The sequence below is a fragment of the Gobio gobio genome (genome assembly GCF_949357685.1).
Source record: "Gobio gobio genome assembly, chromosome: 5".
NCBI lineage: Eukaryota > Metazoa > Chordata > Actinopteri > Cypriniformes > Gobionidae > Gobio > Gobio gobio.
The window spans coordinates 16,603,091-16,615,450 of NC_137101.1; positions in this window are offsets into that span (position 1 = coordinate 16,603,091).

Sequence of the window (12,360 nt, forward strand, 5' to 3'; positions counted from 1 at the left end):
AACTAACGTTCAGTCACTCGACGAGTTTGACCAGAGCAAAATTTCTTCTATGCTCTTTTATAGAAATAGGCTAACTTACTTACATTACAACTCATTTTAAACGTTACAGAGTTGAAATGATTCTGAATGACCCAAAAGATATTCCTCTAAATTTGAGTGTATATTGAAAATATCGAAATATATTTTGAATACCAGCCAACATTTTTATTTGACAAACGGGAAAATTGTGAAGCCTCTAGGGCTGCTTGTTTAAAGTGACAATACACAAATTCCCTCAGCCTTATCCTTTACTTTATGATGTTGTTACTGTGTACCACCACCAGATGGCAGACATGTTACAAAAGTGGACAAGAGGGGAATAATATCCATTAAAGTCCATTATCTAATATTTATTTTAAAACAGTTGCAAGAACACCACAAAGCCTAAAATCTAACCTTTCATTGAAGTAAAACAAAAATTGCATGAATTTTTCCCCCAAAACACATTGGCCACCATTATTGGCACCTCTAGAAATTCTAATGAGTAAAATATATCTGTATATTCCCATTCATATTTACACTTTTTTAGCACACCAGGGTGACTAGGAGCATGAAAGAAGTCCAGCCATGTCAAAATATCAAACAGCACCTACATCACCACATGTGGTTTCAAGAAAAATCCTCTGCTCTCGTCCAAAAACAAACTCCAATAAAAGTTGTTATATTCATTTGTCAGACACAACTGGAACTTCAAACAGGAGGGGAATCTTTGAAATTGTGGGCCTATTTTTCTGCTGAAGGTCCTGCACATCTTGTTCAGATATGGTATCACAGATTCTATCTAAAAATCAAAACCTGACCGCTTCTGCTAGAAATCTTAAAATGGTCCGTGGTTGGATCTTCCATCTGGACAACGATCCAAAACAAACATCAAAATCAACACACAAATGTGTCACTGAACACAAAATGAAGCTTCTGCCATGGCCATCCCAGTCCCCTGACCTGAACCCTATAGAAAATTAGTGGGGTGGACTGAAGAGAACAAGCACCAACATGGATCTGGGAGTCTCTCATCTCTTGTCAGGTGTTCTCCAAACCTATCAGGCATTATAGAAGACGAATCAGAGCTGTTATCTTGGGGAAAGGACGTTGCAAAAAGTATTGAATAAAAAATGGTGCCAATAATTGTGTCCAATGTGTTTTGGAAAAAAAAAGTTTTTTCCCAAAATGTTATATTTTAATCAAAAACAATGCAGATTTATTTTCACAGGCTTCTTTGTTCATATTTACCCAGGGTTCCAATAATTACCACGACTGTATATAAACCGATCATGCATAACATTATGACCTAATATTCCTATGAATTTTATTGAATTGAATTGAATTGAATATATAATCCTAATATTGTGTTGGTCCCCCCTTTGCTGCCAAAACAGCCCTGATCCGTCAAGGCATGGACTCCATAGACCCCTGAAGGTGTGCTGTGGTATCTGGCACCAAGATGTTAGCAGCAGATCCTTTAAGTCCTGTAAGTTGTGAGGTGGGGCCTCCATGGATCGGACTTGTTTATTCAGCACATCCCACAGATGCTCGATTGGATTGAGATCTGGGGAATTTGGAGGCCAAGTCAACACCTCAAACTCATTGTGCTCCTCAAACCATTCCTGAAGCATTTTTGCTTTGTGGCAGGGCGCATTATCTGCTGAAAGAGGCCACAGCCACCAGGGGATACCATTTCCATGAAAGGGTGTACATAGTCTGCAACAATCCTTAGGTAGGTGGTACATGTCAAAGCCCAAAAGCATTGCATCCTGGTGCCATGTGTTCCCTAGGTAAGCAACCAACACACCCGGCCATCCACATGATGTAACAGATAACGTGATTCATCAGACCAGCCCAGTTCTGATGTTCACGTGCCCACTGTTGTCACTTTCGATGGCGGACAGGGGTCAGCATGGGCACCCTGACTGGTCTGCGGCTATGCAGCCCCATACGCAACAAACTGCGATGCACTGTGTATTCTGACACCTTTCTATCAGAACCAGCATTAACTTCTTGAACAGTTTGAGCTACAGTAACTCGTCTGTTTGATCGGACCACACGGCCCAGCCTTCACTCCCCACGTGCATCAATGAGCCTTGGCCGCCCATCACCCTGTCACCGGTTCACCACTGTTCCTTCCTTGGACCACTTTTGTTAGATACTGACCACTGCAGACCGGGAACACCCCACAAGAGCTGCAGTTTTGGAGATGCTCTGACCAAGTCATCTAGCCATCACAATCTGGCCCTTGCCAAACTTGCTCAAATCCTTACACTTGCCCATTTTTCCTGCTTCTAACACATCAACTTTGTGGACAAAATGTTCACTTGCTGCCTAATATATCCCACCCACTAACACGTGCCGTGATGTAGAGATAATCAGTGTTATTCACTTCACATGTCATAATGTTATGCCTGATCTGTGTATGTTTCCAGTTTAATGTGCAGAATTCAACATTGTCCAGCAGGTGCCCCATGACCATGAGCTCCACAAAATAGAATCCTAATCCAAATGTGGTGCCATTAATGGCCTGCAAGGGGCGACTCTCTCACTCTCGTTTTGCAAGGGAGGAAACAATTTAGTAACATAAGGCAAATTAATCTTTTCAACCAAACGTCTCTGTCACGCAGCAGTCTGTCCTCACTTGTTCTTTCATGCTTTAGGAGCGATTGAATTAAAAAAAATGAATACAAACAGTATGCTATTACTCTCCCTCAGATTTCCCCCTCCTTTCCCTTTTTCTGTTCCTCTGACCTTTAAATACATCTGTTTTACCCCGTTATAACTCCAGTAGCCTACACCAGTTCGTCCCCCCATTAATATTTCCTCTGAGTGAGAGTCTATATGTAGTCAAGGAGAAAAAGACATCGAGTTCAGACAGAAATGGGGCAGTGCGTATTCCGCTTCTTTCCAAAGACCTGACCTCCTCCAATGATGGAGAAACATGAGCTCCTCAATGAAATATTTAGAGGCCTTTATCTGCAGTGCGATGGTCAAGAGGGCTACAGGCCTGCATGACGTAATGCCCAGCCCCAGACTGCCGCCGTGATTGGCCGGAATCAGAGCTTTGCCGTCATGTGACCAGTCCCTGTGGTTCAGCGAACTCACAGGAGAAGCTTGATACTCTTTCATATTCGTTAATGTCTCCATCATTTTCACTTAAAACAATTTCGTACTAAAGGGCTTAGAGGTAATGTGTTGGGATTTGTTTTCGCAACAATCTGATTGATGGCATGCGCATAAAAATGAAATTATGGAAAGATATAGAAAAAAATGGGGTTGAAAGTGCTTCAGAATGAATGGCAAATATTGTTTATCTTTAACAGGACTGCAGCTTTGTACTGATAAGAATGATGCGGCAGTTGATATCCATCCCTGTAATCACACTCTGCACTTTTGAACTCAAATCAGTACATGAGTTGGCAGATAATCGGCAAACCGGGAACGTTCTCTGAATGTTCTGGCAAGGTTCTCTCAAAGTTATGAACAAATGTTCTTCCAGGAACATTAATAGAACGTTTGCTCAGAATTATCTGGTCTTTAATAATGTTCTCAAAACATTTTATGTATACATTTTTTTTATGTACTAGCTATTTGTTTCAGAACATGCAGAGGACATTAAAATGTAACGTTTCCAGAACGTTTGCAAAATGATCAAATGGAATGCTCCCTTACAGTTCGCATAGCCAAAACCAATTAACTTAATGTGAACGTTAGCTGAATGTTCTTAGAACATATTTTTGTTAGCTGGGTACACCCAGAATCATAATATGTCCTACCAAAGTATCATATGGCAAGATGGTTGATATGAATGCATCTTTGTACCATAAGCTAAACTATTGCCTTATTTTCTTTTCATATCAGAGTGCGTCTCCTGTGAAATGGCATCCTGATGCTGACATGTGAGACGGTGGATCTTGACCGGCTGAGCGTCTCTCATGTCGAGGACTCGGTTACTGAACCAGCCCAACTCCGTTATTAATGGATGACCGTCTGATTAAAAACGCCTCAGACAAAGACACAAATGGCAGATGCTCTGACTCCCCGTCTCCATGGTGACTGATAATGCCAACTTAGTCAAATGTTGCTGATGGTAAGGTGATGACACACTGGATGATATAAACCTCCATGCCTGAACAAAATTACTATTTTATTGGTATTAGTATTATTATTTAAATATATTCATATTATTATTGTATTTTATTAATCTGTGTACAATCAAATAGCATGAGCAGATTTTTATACCAAGTTTCCTAACAGTATTTTTTCTTTTCTTCCTTGATTATCTGAAATGCTTCTTTCCATTTAGAGCGGAAACACACGATATCAGAGGAAAATTAATTACGCCCCAATGCAGTCTATTAACAGCATCTCAATATAGTCTCAAACCATCATCCCCACTAGTATGATAAAAATGAGCTTTTTGACAGTCTGCACTGTAGTAACATCGTCCTGTGTCTTTGCAGCTTGTTTTAAAGCTTTTAGGATATGCTGTGAAATATCATTACATTTATTCATTTACAAATAAGTGACTAAATTATGAGCAACACAAATCGTTTACATCTTTTGCTTCCAAGAAAATGTTAATATTGTCTTCAGTTGTTTTTTTCTCTTTTTATATTTTAATTGTGAATTTGCTCAAAACATTATTATATATTATATTATTAATTATTATATATTATATAAACATTATTATATATTATAATAACTATATTATATAATATAACATTATTATTAATTATATATATATATATAATGTAAATGTATATATATATATGTATATGTATATGTATATATATATATATATATATATATATATATATATATATATATATATATATATATATATATATATATATATATATATATATATATAAAATCATATCTCTTTTATATTTTATAGTAAATAAGTAAATATATTAAATAGTTTATATTAAACTATTTATAGTTTATAATAAACCAGTTTATAGTAAATAACACCTGGATTTAGCATTACAAAAAAAAAAATTCAGTATTAAAAATGAATAGAAAAGAAATACTAAAATGTAGCAGCTATTTTGATATTGTTAATATCATGAACTGAATTGTAGAAATTCCTAAAAATGTATAAATAAATAATATTTTAATAATACTTATACAAAAATAATGTAATTTAAATATATATTTACAAATTTAGAAAGAAAGTAAGACAAATGTATTATTTTCTTATTTTACTTTCTTATATTACTACGTATTTTATATTATTTTCTTATTTTAAGGGATTTAATGATTCTGTTCAAACCCAAGAACAAAGGCTTAAACTCCTTTCCAAAAACACATTCCTTTATTATTCAAGGTAATGCTACCCTTCAAATACACTAAGCACTCAGAATGCAAAATAATTAGTCTCTTCTATACTCTTTATGAATAATTACAATCTCTTATAATAATTCCTAACTAAAACAAAATTTGAACCACAAAACTGTTGGTGACACTCTATATAGTCATAAGTGTGTCATACTTGTAAGTATATAATATTTGATATATTATATAACAGACGAGGTATGCAGTGGATAGACGTTTGTCAATACATCAAATGCTCCGCTGGTCATCTGTAATCGCTTTTTGTTCCTTGGGCCCGTATCATGTATCATTCGATGAGGGCGTCAGTAGTGCCAGAAGAGTGCCCGATTACACCCGATACCCGTCCTGGCAGGTGGGGAGGGCTCTAAACGTCATATGGACCGACAGGTAGCTTGCAACGAAATGACTATTTTAAAAATTCAACAGCTTCACTCAGCTTCCCTCATACAGGTGATCCGCGGCTCGTGTTTCGACTTTTCCAGAAGTTAATCAGATGAATGAAGAGTGGACGGGTGAGGGGAGGACTCAACCAGGGCTGACTGGTCAACAAAGAGCCCTTGGGATAGGTTTCACTCTGGCTATTCGGTTTGAATAGATGTAACCAGAGCCGCCAGACTAACACCACTGGCATAATTTAAAAATATAGAGCGTTTTTTTTTCCACTTAGGTGTCAGTATAGGCTTCAACTATCAACAGCAGGTAAGTGGACTCGGGGGTTGTGGGTAACCTGGACCAGTATATATATATGCAGAACGACCCAATGGAGGACAGCCTCGCTTCCAGCCACTGTGATGCACCGACTGCACTGCGGCTGCTCTAAAGACGTCCTGATGTCTTCCAGGATGGAGGGATACTGTCTGTGATGACGCCTGCATTGGGTAACCTTTTATATCAGTTTAACTTAAGATCATTTTATTTTTAGACTGCTACAATTTTGTCCTAGACCTATAAGTAGTTGATACTGGGGCACATGCAGGCCTAAACCTAGATTAGAAATGACTATTTACACATAGATTAGAAATAATCAGAATTAAAAAGACTTTAGACGGTCTTATTTATGATTATGGGATACAATTTTTTTTTTTAATATTCAAGCAACATGCAGAGCACAATGATGGATTCAGGCTGCTAACTGAGGAAGAGGGTTATGTAAAAGGATGCTCGTGTAGCTGGTAGGGCCTGAAGGCATATAGAGCAGATGAAATGGTGCGTTTGAATGCCTGTTCATTACTGGCCATCTGGATGATGTCATCTGATCCCAAAACCCAAGACCTGCGGGACACACACATGGCGAAAATCCTAAACCAATGCAATGCATTATCACTTATTGATAGGTTTTACTGAAGATGTGGGCTCCTTTTTTTATTGATCATCTAGAATTTATAGAAAGAGTGAGAAATAGCTGGTATTCAGCTGGTTTAGTTCCCAGCCAACTGACAGGTGAACAAAACCTCACTAAAAACAGGCAAAAGTATTTTTTGGTTAGGCTGTTAGACCAGCTCAGACCAGCAAACCAATTTAGTCTGGTTCAAGACAGGGTTTTTTTCAGCTGAGTTCTTTCATTCCCCCATTTTGCTCTCTCTCTCTCTCTCTCTCTCTCTCTCTCTCTCTCTCTCTCTCTCTCTCTCTCTCTCTCTCTCTCTCTCTCTCTCTCTCAATACAGACAGAGCCTCTTTGTCTGCCAGTAATACAGGTAAACACCTGTCTTGGCCCTCTACAGACACAACACGTCATTTAGTCCAATATGTGTTTGTAAGAGTCTGCTGGCTAAATTGACGACAAATTAGTCAAAACACTGCGATATTAAAGGGACGCTATTCTGAAGAACTACACTGTTTCTAATTTATTGTTCGAATGATTTATATTAGTACATCACTGATAAATAAGGGATAAAGCATTCAAAGTTTACTGCGCGATTAAATAAAAACGTAGGCCTAGTAGCCTAGGCTATAAATCAGAGAAACGGCGTTGTGTGTTGAAACACGAAATACTCGATGCTGTATTTTTGCCAAATAAAATATATCACGGATTCAAGTCACACCCAAAGAAGGCCAGCGTACGATATTTTAGAAATATGTATTTGTTCGTTTCAGTAACGACAGAAGTTTACTCAGAATCCGTTAAATTAACATTCGCGTGCTGAGTTAACCAACAGCTGCCATAGCTGACAAACAGAAGTAACGTTAGCCATAGCAACTGACGTTATTTTTGGCGTTGTAGATATAGGCCTACATATCAGAAAGTTATATTAAAATTCGTTAATGTTTTGTTTTAAACTATTAGTTGGTGGTTAGCTAACTAGCATATGCTATGGAGTGCCCAACAGAAGACTAGAAATGTACTGACAGGAATTCTTTCAAAAAATCGCTTTGAAAATCTTTAAATAGCCTAATTCGCACACCCGAGACTATACAAAAAAAAATAAGGTGCTGTCGTTGCAGTTAAAAAAGCTGCTCGCTTCATCATTTTTGTATGGTAAAATTAAAACCCTTCTCCAGAATAATTCGGGTTTGAAAATCTTTTAATCCGAAGATGAAGTAAACCAGTGCCAGCTGTATGCTAGAACTGCAGCAGAGCTCAATCAGAGAGCCTCGCCTCCCGTCAGCTCCACCTTAAAAGGGCAGAAAAAAAGCACCTGAGTTAGTGACATCGCAAAATGCAGGAGACAAGAGGAGGGTTGGATTATTCCTTCGGCACTGGGGTAAGATGCTTAACTAATTATCTTTCCATTGGCAAATCCTCACGGTGGCAGACTAAACAAGCGGGCTACCGTCTGTGCCTATCGACACATTTAATTTCGTCTCCTTGTTGAGAAGAGAAAAGCTGAAATTCTGGGAGTCGTTTGAGCACCTGGAGCTGCGCAGGTACAGCGACTCTCCAGGTGGAAAAGAGAGGGAGAGAGAATATGTAAGGGGGGGAAACTGGGCTGCATTTGTTATTTGATACTCAGGAAGTCGGTGACGACGCTTTGACTTCTTTGTCTCATTGAAAAATGCTCGATTATGCGGCGAGAGAGCTTGATAACTCCGCGGTCACTCATGGAAGCGAACGAGTTTAAATCGGCGCGGCGTGTTTGGAGAAAAGGCAGCTCGTTTTTCGATAGCAATCGCTCAGATTGTCGTCGAATCTGTGCAAATCAGGTAGATAAGATTTTACTTGTGTTAAAACCTTTGTTAGCGTTCAGAAAAGAAAAAAAAAACTAAAGGAAGAAACAGAGTCTGAGAAAAAAAAGTCATAGGATTTTGAGACTACGCATCAGGTAAGTTCCTAAATAATAGTTTGAAATTAAACCCAAATTTCTGACTAATATTGGATTGTGTATATAATTGTTTTCTGCGTATTTACCTATGAATTAACTTATTTCTTTTACGGATTTTATGAACTGAAAGAATACAATTTTATTTATATTTTTTGTTATTATTTTAAACAAATATTACATCTTATTTTGGATGGTTTTGAGGTTATTTACAATTCAGGATAGCCTACTCGTAGTCTCAATGCAGATGTGGAAATGCATTCACAGCATCCCTCTGCAAAATATAGGGCTGGATTTCTGGGTGGTTTGACGCATAACGTTTTTATCAGCATCAATATTTGAAGTTAACATTTATTTAGACATTTAAGGAAACGTGTGTGTTTTAGATGCTGTAACTAATCGCCACTTCTTTTTGCTATTTTTAAACACATTTTCTCCTTCACTAATTCATTTATTTATACTAAAATACCTCAGCATGAGTTCATGTAGGCTATAACAAAAATAAAACTAGGCTATGTAGGCTATAATAGCTGTAAAATATTTAGCAATTATTTTTGTTTTAAATGGTTTTAGGTGACTATATAGCATGTCAGACCGCAGGGCATGTCAGCCCCCCAAAAGTATGTCATGTCATCAACCCATCTTTCTAGGCTCCCGCCTAAATCTAGCAGAAAAACAATTATTTTCTTTTTGTTTCTTTCTTTTTTTTTTTTTTTGCCCTGCGTCGTTTGCATATAGGCTTAGAGATTTGTTTAGTAGACTAGGTACAACTCGTTATTATATCAACTGCATGTGGAAAAAGTCGAAGTAGGCTAACTCAGTGAACCGCAAGATGCTTGGATTATTTAAATTAATAACTTTGTTTTTTTGTTTGTTAATACAACAAAAGCAAAACCATGACACTGAAAATGATTCTGGTAGGATCCCAAATATTAAGCCAGCACGAACAATTAATTAGATGTCCCAGGATTAACACATAACAATTTATTATTTAAAAAGAAAATGTTTTATTTGCATTGTTAGTTACAAGTATATTTTTGCATCACATTTTGCGTCACGCATCAACACCAAAAATGTAAATGCATAAAATAAATAAATGCATATATTTAAAATGTACATCACATTTAAAATACAAAAGAAGTTTTTTTATTTTCAGGGAAACAACGCACGCGTTATCACTGATTGTTTTGCCTACAATCACCTTGAGAGAACGAGTGGCCCCGGGCGTTGTCCTTTTGGGGGGAGACTGAACATGGTCTGGCCAAATCTTTCCTAAAATAACTGAAGTTCGAGGAGATACTCGCTAATTAGACAAATGCGATTAACCGGGAGCTTTGAGACTGTCATTGAGGTTAACTAGAGGTGCCAACGCACGCACACGCAAGCTTATTAATAATGATAAAAAATGATGAGACTAAAAACATCCAAAAATTTGATATCTCCTGCTGTTTTCAATGGAAAAACACCCGGGCAGGAATATGACGCAGTGCAGGCGTTCAAAAACACTGCATTCAAGAGCTATATAATCTTAGGTTATCTTAAACGAAAATAATATAAATGGTTATAATTTTATCAGGCTCAAATTAATTGGTCTTTTAGATATTGTGGATTAATCAGACAATAATCCATGATTCCTGGATTAAATAATAATAGTAATCAGCATTGTTACAAAATAGAAATATATACGGTGAATTATTTAATAATAATTTATACCATTCATTTATATAATTTCTTTAAATATTGCCTATTTTCTCTACAAAACGAAAAATGAACACATAGGCTATAGATAATGTGTTGTACATTTTATACAGTTAGGGACTTCACGCTCTTTATTCGCAATTTGGGAAATTGTGAGAGTGGTGACATTTTATTCTGAGCAATTAAATTTTTTTAAAATTTGCTTTGTGCCAAGACGCCCAGCAAAAATAGACAGTGAAGTGGTCATGATGTTATCATATGAGAATTTGTTTCTTTCATTACGCAGGGGGTGGGGGCGAAAAAAAAAATGAGCCAGACCAATTTGACTATGCTGGCTTCTCAACTTGGCTTTTTAGAGGTATTGATTATTCCAGGAAATTGCAAGAGGAGTCCTGCTCCGGGAGCCATTTGGGCGTCTGAAAAATCACTTAGAACATCATTTTTGATCTGGAATCAATCTGGCCTCCATCTCCTGCAGGAGCTGAGGGAGCAGGAGCTAATGGCTGTTCCTGGGTCCTCCTGGGTGGGGCTGTAGGCTTCGCCTGTCGGGGAGGAGGGTGCTCTAGGTCAGGTGGCTTCTCCCATAGCAGATGGCATGTAACCAGAAGATATGGGGTCTCAAATGCGGCAAGCTCTCTTGGGTGCTGTGTGTTTGATAATGTAGTGTTGGGTTTTTTGCTTAAGGCTAGTGAACCCACCAACATGGCGTCTCTTGTGTCACTTTACTCAATGGTGATGATTATGCTCAGGATGATGTCAAATACTAAAGGAGCACGTTGATGGATCTCTGCAGGCTTTAATTGCACATTTGTCTGCTGTGTTCGGAAGGAGGACATAGTTGTTTTTTGTGACATCGCTCCCATCATGCTTGGACATGGACACAGTGCATTTCACTGTAAAGGGATTGTCCTTTTGGTGTAAATCCAGAACTTTGTTTGATAATCTCCAAAGATTATCTAAAGACAATTTAATTTGAGGAAGAGACTGTCCTTTCTTAAGGAGAGGCAAGTCCCTCCTCGGCATGAAGTATGATTATGTATTAATACATCTTGGTTTAATCTGCTCAACAGCTAATTAAAATGTCTGGTTGTTGAGCACATTATAGAGGATTTCAATTGATTCAAAATTTTCTATGTACCCATGTGGAGAATCACTAGTGTGTTCTTCGTAATCTTAGTGATAATCCAACAAAACGCTCGGAAAAGCATTGAAGGAATTGAAACCAATTTCTTTTTTTGAAGAATCTTTAAACTGTAGAGCATGACTAGAAACACCAAAGCTGCCAAGGTCATGGGTTCAATGTGTGAACTGATGAAATGTGTATCTTGAAATTAAGTGCAAGTTGCTTTATATACAAACTAGACTTTCCTTCCACCGGTTTTACAGTTTTCATAATTTCACCGGATTATTCTGTATTACATCGTGTCTTTCTTGGCTTGCTGTCTCTCTGAAACTCACTTTTGCGCTTCCTTTCTCACTTTCTGTCTCTCTCTCTTTTTCCATTTAGGAAGAAGGGTTCTTCTCAACCTCCTTAACCAAATCTCCCCAACCTCCCCCGTACACCCCCCTCCCCGCTGCTCAATCGTTCTTTCATTGGTGTTGCTGGAGGCCGCAGGTTGTCTTAAGGGGTGAAGCTGACAGACTCCTGTTCTGTGTATGGCACTGGTAGAATTCACTGTGAAAGCACACTATCAGTGAATTACCAAAGGGCCATAAACAGAGCAGAGAAAGAACCACGTGATGGGCGATTTGCTTCAGATTTGCTCTCTGGTGTAAGTGTGTACCGCTTCGAAACTCTTGGCCGAGCCGGACGCTCTGCTGTCCCTCTTCTTTGCCTGTTTTGGCACTAGCACATTTTTGCTTTTTTATATATACGTTGAGCAATTATGTGTAGTGCCAATATGGGAGGAGACAGAAATACTGCTAAAAAAAATCACCTGATCACGAGCAAAAGGACAGACAGCAGGCTGTCGGCGCGATTGATCGTCTCTTAGGCATGTTCTATTTTCAGTCCTTCTGCCCAGTGTAACATAAGAAGCGAC